Source organism: Podarcis erhardii, assembly GCF_964252035.2.
Source record: "Podarcis erhardii genome assembly, chromosome: 11".
NCBI lineage: Eukaryota > Metazoa > Chordata > Lepidosauria > Squamata > Lacertidae > Podarcis > Podarcis erhardii.
In genome coordinates this window covers 48,350,953-48,356,952 of record NC_138501.1, presented here as the reverse complement: position 1 = coordinate 48,356,952, position 6,000 = coordinate 48,350,953, and positions in this window count along the sequence as shown.

The following is a 6,000-nucleotide window of genomic DNA, read 5'->3' as shown; positions in this document are numbered from 1 at the left end:
CTTCCCAGGACAGAGGTCTATGAAGAGGTCTACCAAAAAGGAGAGCCGCCATCTTTGTGCTTGTTCTGTTTTCTTCGTGGGACCCATTGGTTTGAAAGTGGCAAGTGTTGATTCCGAGTCCTCCTTGTAGTTCCTGTCCAGAGCACTGCTTCTAGGGAAGAAGGCATCCACCACCCCAGTGACTCAGCCAGTTGAGGGTCTCCCTTGCTTCTGCCTTTTATGGGACAACTATGGAGACCTGCTAGCCCATCTCATTCTGGGGCCTACAAAACTCGTGGGGCTTTATGGAGATCACAGCAAGAATGGAATGAGAATTAGTGTGGCGTTTGGTGCCAATGAAGCGAGGGAGATTTCCTCCCTCAAAGCAAATGCCACCTTCAGAGGAGAAGTTTTCCTAAGGGTTAAATGCCCTCTGCCAGCTGCAATCCCAGTAATTAACAGCAGCACCCCCCAACTGATGCTATTTGCATTCTTCAAAACCTGCAGTTAGATGCATTTGATGTCGCAAGTAGTTTGACCCTTTGTGTCTTGCAGAAAGTGCTTAGAACTTGACACAGCCAAACTCTTACTTGGGAAATATTTTTAATGGGGAGGAAAAGGGGCTCTTTTTTAGCCCTGTCTGAAAAGCAACCAATCTTTGGGGGGGGGGGGAGCAAGAGCTTCCAATCCAAGTGCTTAAAAGCCTATGCGAAAGTATATATGTGTATATATATATATCTATATCTATATATATATATATATATACATTATTTGCCTAATGAATAATAAGCACAGTTTTTTAAAAAATGGTGAAGCAAAGCACCAAACCCTCATTGGTTTTTTTTTAAAAAAATATTATTATTATTATTATTATTTGGAGTGAATGGGTGAGGGACGGCGACTTGTACAAGCGAATGCATGTGAACTGCCAGAACTGCATTAGATGATGTTCAGTGGCTTTGCAGTTAAACGTCTTGTGCGAATGAGGACATTGAATGACCTTTCAAAAAGAAATCTCTAGAAACACACACAAAAAACACATCGATAGTTTACAGGGTTTTGTGAGTTTAAATGCCTTATATTTAACAATCATAATTTATGACTAACTTGTAGATATTGTGGGTTCTTATTTAATTATTTTTATAGTTGGGTTGTTTGTTCTTTTGCATTTTTAATTATAATTTATTTATTTAGAAATGAATACTAATTTTTTTAATTGCTCCTCTATTACCTCATAATATTTTTTTTGGCATAATTTCTGGGAATGGAATGCTTTGCATGCGTCGGTACTTTCAAAGAATAATAATTTTAAAAAAATAAATGATAAAATGGGCGGGGCACATTTATCGTTTCAAAAACAAAAACAAAAAAATATTCAGGGTGTGTGATGACAAACTGTATTACTTGTGGTGCTGTTACCTTGGAGACATTCCATACAAAAAAAAAAAATGCAAAACTTTGATTCTGTATGCTGTGACATAGTGGAAAATCTGCAATATAGTGGCCGTGTTTTAGCACACACAAACACACATACACACATTTAAAACATATATAGATATATAAATATATAGATATATATGAATATTATTTGCACTCATGATCAAATTGCGATGATCCACTCGCTCCTGCCTTTTTGTGTGTGTGTGTGTGTGTTGAGGGAAAATTGCCACCCTCAAAAACCAAACAGAAGGAATGTCTCCCTTTTCTGAAAGCTTTGGATGACATGCCAAAAAAAGGAATCTTCCTTCCCTTGGGGATTTATGCAGAAACAAAGCATGCCCATGAAAGCTGATCCACGTACGATGGTGGCTGGGTGTACATTTGGCCATGGGGAACTTTGGCACTAGGGAGAGCAAGCCCTGGGCTTCTGTACCACCTAGCCCTTGCCATGCGCAAAGTCCTTTGTGGAAACTATGCTCTAGTTTCAGCTATGCTCGCCTTGCATTTTTGGCTACCTGACCAGGCCTTGCCAGTGTGATCCTCCAGCTACATAAAAGGGATGTGGATATCACACAAGCAAGGCTTACTCATGTAAAGGCTGCCCACTAAAGGTTCGCCATGTGGTTGGAAAGGGTGTGTCTGGGCTGCATCCCAGCCCCACCCACCCAGATCATGTGCGAACCAGTCTCAAATCTCCCAAACATTACAAGCAAACCCTAGGCTGGTGCATCTTAAGGAAAGAATCATCTGGAGAGGTGCTTCATCCCAGCTGGAGAGATGTGCTAGTCCCCGATATCTCAGCAGGTAAATTCCTTGGAGCAACGACGATCGCTTAATACACAGTACCTGCATCACCATTGGTGATCGTAAGTCCAGAAGGTCTCTTCACAATTGCCATTGTGTGCATGTTCAGAGATAACCAGCAACAGTTTTCCATGTGTATTCCAACCTCGTACGCTCCAAGGTGGCGGGACCCATGCAAGATCGCAGACCTGGAAAAGTGCTTTTTCAGGCACGGTGCCCCCCAAAATGCACATTTTGGGGTGCCGTGTGAGATCACAGACCCACAAAACAGTTTTTTGGGGGAAGAGGGAGAGATCTTGGCCCAAAATCTCATGAGAGCATGGTGCCCCAATGGCTGCGGTGCCCTCATGGGGGGGGGGGAAGGAATGTCCTGGTTTTTCCAGGGCACTTGGTGGGTATGTAACTTGTCTGCTGAAAGTGGTATCCCAAGTCATGGGATGGGGTGGAAGCAAAATTTGCTTCACGTCTTAAGTGGGGTCACACTCCCTCTTCCAGGTCCTTGCACTGATTTGTACAGTGGTACCTCGGGTTACATATGCTTCAGGTTACACACTCCACTAACCTAGAAATAGTGCTTCAGGTTAAGAACTTTGCTTCAGGATGAGAACAGAAATCGGGCTCCGGCGGCACAGCGGCTGCAGGAGGCCCCATTAGCTAAAGTGGTGCTTCAGGTTAAGAACAGTTTCAGGTTAAGTACGGACCTCCAGAACGAATTAAGTACTTAACCCGAGTTACCACTGTACATACATGCAACATGCGTGCAACCTTACTGGAGTAGAACGGTAAGGGCAGGCATTAATAAGGGAATATTATGATTGACTGTGATTATTGATAGATGACCTCTCCAGGATTTTCCTAACATGCACCAGCTATGGCAACAAGGGAACCTTTGTTTTTGTAAAAAAAACAAAAACCCCACCAGGACATCACGATCACACAGTTTTTTCCCTTAATGGCAGAAGAAAGTGAATGGATCATCCACTTTTTTTTTTTTACTCCTACTGCTGTTCTGTTGTGCTGTGCAACATTTTGCTACATAGACTATTTTATAGGAGAAAGCTAGAAAAAAATATTTATTATTAATATTAAAGCAATAGTGCATTTTGGGAGGGGGGTGGAAATCCAAGAGACATTAGAAATTGTGTAAATGCTTAGATTCACTTTTGGTGGATTTTTTTGTACTTTATTTATAACTAATAAAATGAATTGCATTGCTAACTACTTCCCCGGAATACGCGATGGCATCGTGATTGGGTGGGAAGGGAGCACTGGGTGGTTGTGGGAGCTGGGTTTGTTAAAGCACTGGGTCTCGGCGTTTCTAGCAAAGTCTGGAACAAACAAACAAGGGAAGGAACAACCTTTTCGGGTCAGTGGAGTTTTGAGAAAGTTCTGGGGGTGGCAACTGCAAAAGGGCTGCTGTGGGAGGTTGTGGCATATCACAAAATGGCTGCCATCGGGATGTGGCGTAATGCAAAATGGCTGCTGGTGGTATAACTGCAACATCCAAAAGGGCAGAAAAAGAGACAGGAACACAAGATGGGGCTGGTATGCCCCCACCAGGGCCGGATTTAGGCTTGATGAGGCCCTAAGCTACTGAAGGTAATGGGGCCCTTTATATGTCCAGGTGTCCTTTGTCAACAACAAATTGTCGCTTTTTTGTGTTGAATATATGCTATATGGTAATTTATAGACCTAATAGGTATCTAAAGCCATTTGCCATGCAACCAGTCCATGCAGAATGTAGGCACCCTATATATAGAAATGAGCAAACCAGTGATACTTTAGGGAGCAGGCGAGCAGGTGGGACCTACAACACAGGAGCCTACACAACACAAAACACTGTTGCTGTAGGTAAAGGTAAAGGTAAAGGGACCCCAGACTGTTAGGTCCAGTCGCAGTGGACTCTGGGGTTGTGGTGCTCATCCCGCTTTATTGGCCAAGGGAGCCGGCGTACAGCTTCCGGGTCATGTGGCCAGCATGACTAAGCCGCTTCTGGTGAACCAGAGCAGCGCACGGAAACGGCGTTTACCTTCCCACCAGAGTGGTACCTATTTATCTACTTGCACTTTGACGTGCTTTCGAACTGCTAGGTTGGCAGGAGCAGGGACCAAGCAACGGGAGCTCACCCCGTGGCGGGGATTCGCACCGCCAACCTTCTGACCGGCAAGTCCTAGGCTCTGTGGTTTAACCAACAGTGCCACCCGCGTCCCTTCGTTGCTGTATGTAGGTTTTATCTTATCCGTTTTTTAAAATCTTATATTTTAGAAATGTACATCCAGGTTTTTTCCCTTTAATTTTTTGGGGGGCCCCCAAGAGAGTGGGGCCCTAAGCTATAGCTTGTTTAGCTTTTACGTAAATCTGGCACTGGCCCCCGCCATGAGCCAATAGGGAAAACGGAGAAGAGGCGCTTAGAGCAATGAGGAAAAGACATTTACCTCAGCCACCGCCAGACTGGATCACAGATAGAAGCTCTTTGCAGAACTCCTCTCCTCAGAATGGATGGGAAGTGAATGTCCGATCCTGGCATCAAATGAAATGTGAGCGTGTTTTAAGGGTGGCTGTGCAAACTTGGAGAGGCCAAACTGCCGGGGAGGAGAAAGGAACCGAGACAGAAGGACAAATGGTCTCCTGTCCATTGTGGATACGTTGGGGAGTTTTTTGGCAAACCACTCTTGGGGTGAACTGTTGGGAGGGGGGACTGGTTTGAGGACAAGCTGTGTGGTAAAGGAGCTTCGGTTGAGTCGTGAGGGGAGGTGTGAGGGACTGGGTGAGGCGTAAAGGGAGGAGGGGTGGCCAGGTATGGGAGAAGGAGAGTTGGGGAGGCAGGTGCAGCAAGCAGGGGTGGTAGCCCTGTGTGTGTGTATACATAAGAAGAGCCTGCAGGATCAGGCCAGTGGTCCATTTCGTCCAGCATCCTGTTCTCACAGTGGCCTGTGGAAACCGGCGATCAGAACACGAGTACAAGAACAACTCTCTCCTGCTGTTCCCAGCAAATGGTATCCAGAAGGATTTCTGCTTCCAACTCAGAAGGTAAAGCACAACTCTCATGGTCAGCAGCCACTGACAGCTCTCTCCTCCTTGGGAGGTGGTGGACTCTCCTTCCTTGGAGATATTTTAAGCAGAGGTTGGATGGCCATCTGTCATTTGAGATTCCTGCATTGCAGGGGGTTCAACTAAATGACCCTCGAGGTCCCTTCCAGCTTTTTTTTTTTTTAAAAAATAATTTTTATTGTTATACATTTTATAAAATTCCATCCAATTTTTCGTTTAAACCCGCTTACAGCAAATCTTAGTTATTTTTGACTTCCTTCAGCGTCTCTGGCAATCATCTGTGGTTATACCTTTAATACACATTCCCTTTTTCGTATTGCCATTTTGCCTTCTTAGTCTCCTTATTTCTAATAAACAATACTTATTTTCTTTTCTTTACAGTGCCTCTTTAAATCCCACTAGCGTTGTATTCACACCGCATATATTTTTCAGATAATCCACAAATTTCCCCCAGTCTTCGATGAACTTTGGGTCTTTAGTATATCTGATTTTCCCAGTTAATTTATCCAGTTCTGCATAATCAGTCATTTTTAGTCTCCATTCTTCTATCGTCGGTATTTCCTCTTGTTTCCACTTCTGGGCTAACAGGATTCTGGCTGCCGTTACCGCATATTGGAAAAGCTTACAGTCCTTTCTTCTGATGTCCTTTCCTACCATACCTAAGAGAAAAGCTTCGGGTTTTTTCACAAAAGTATATCTTAACATTTTTTTCAACTCATTATATAT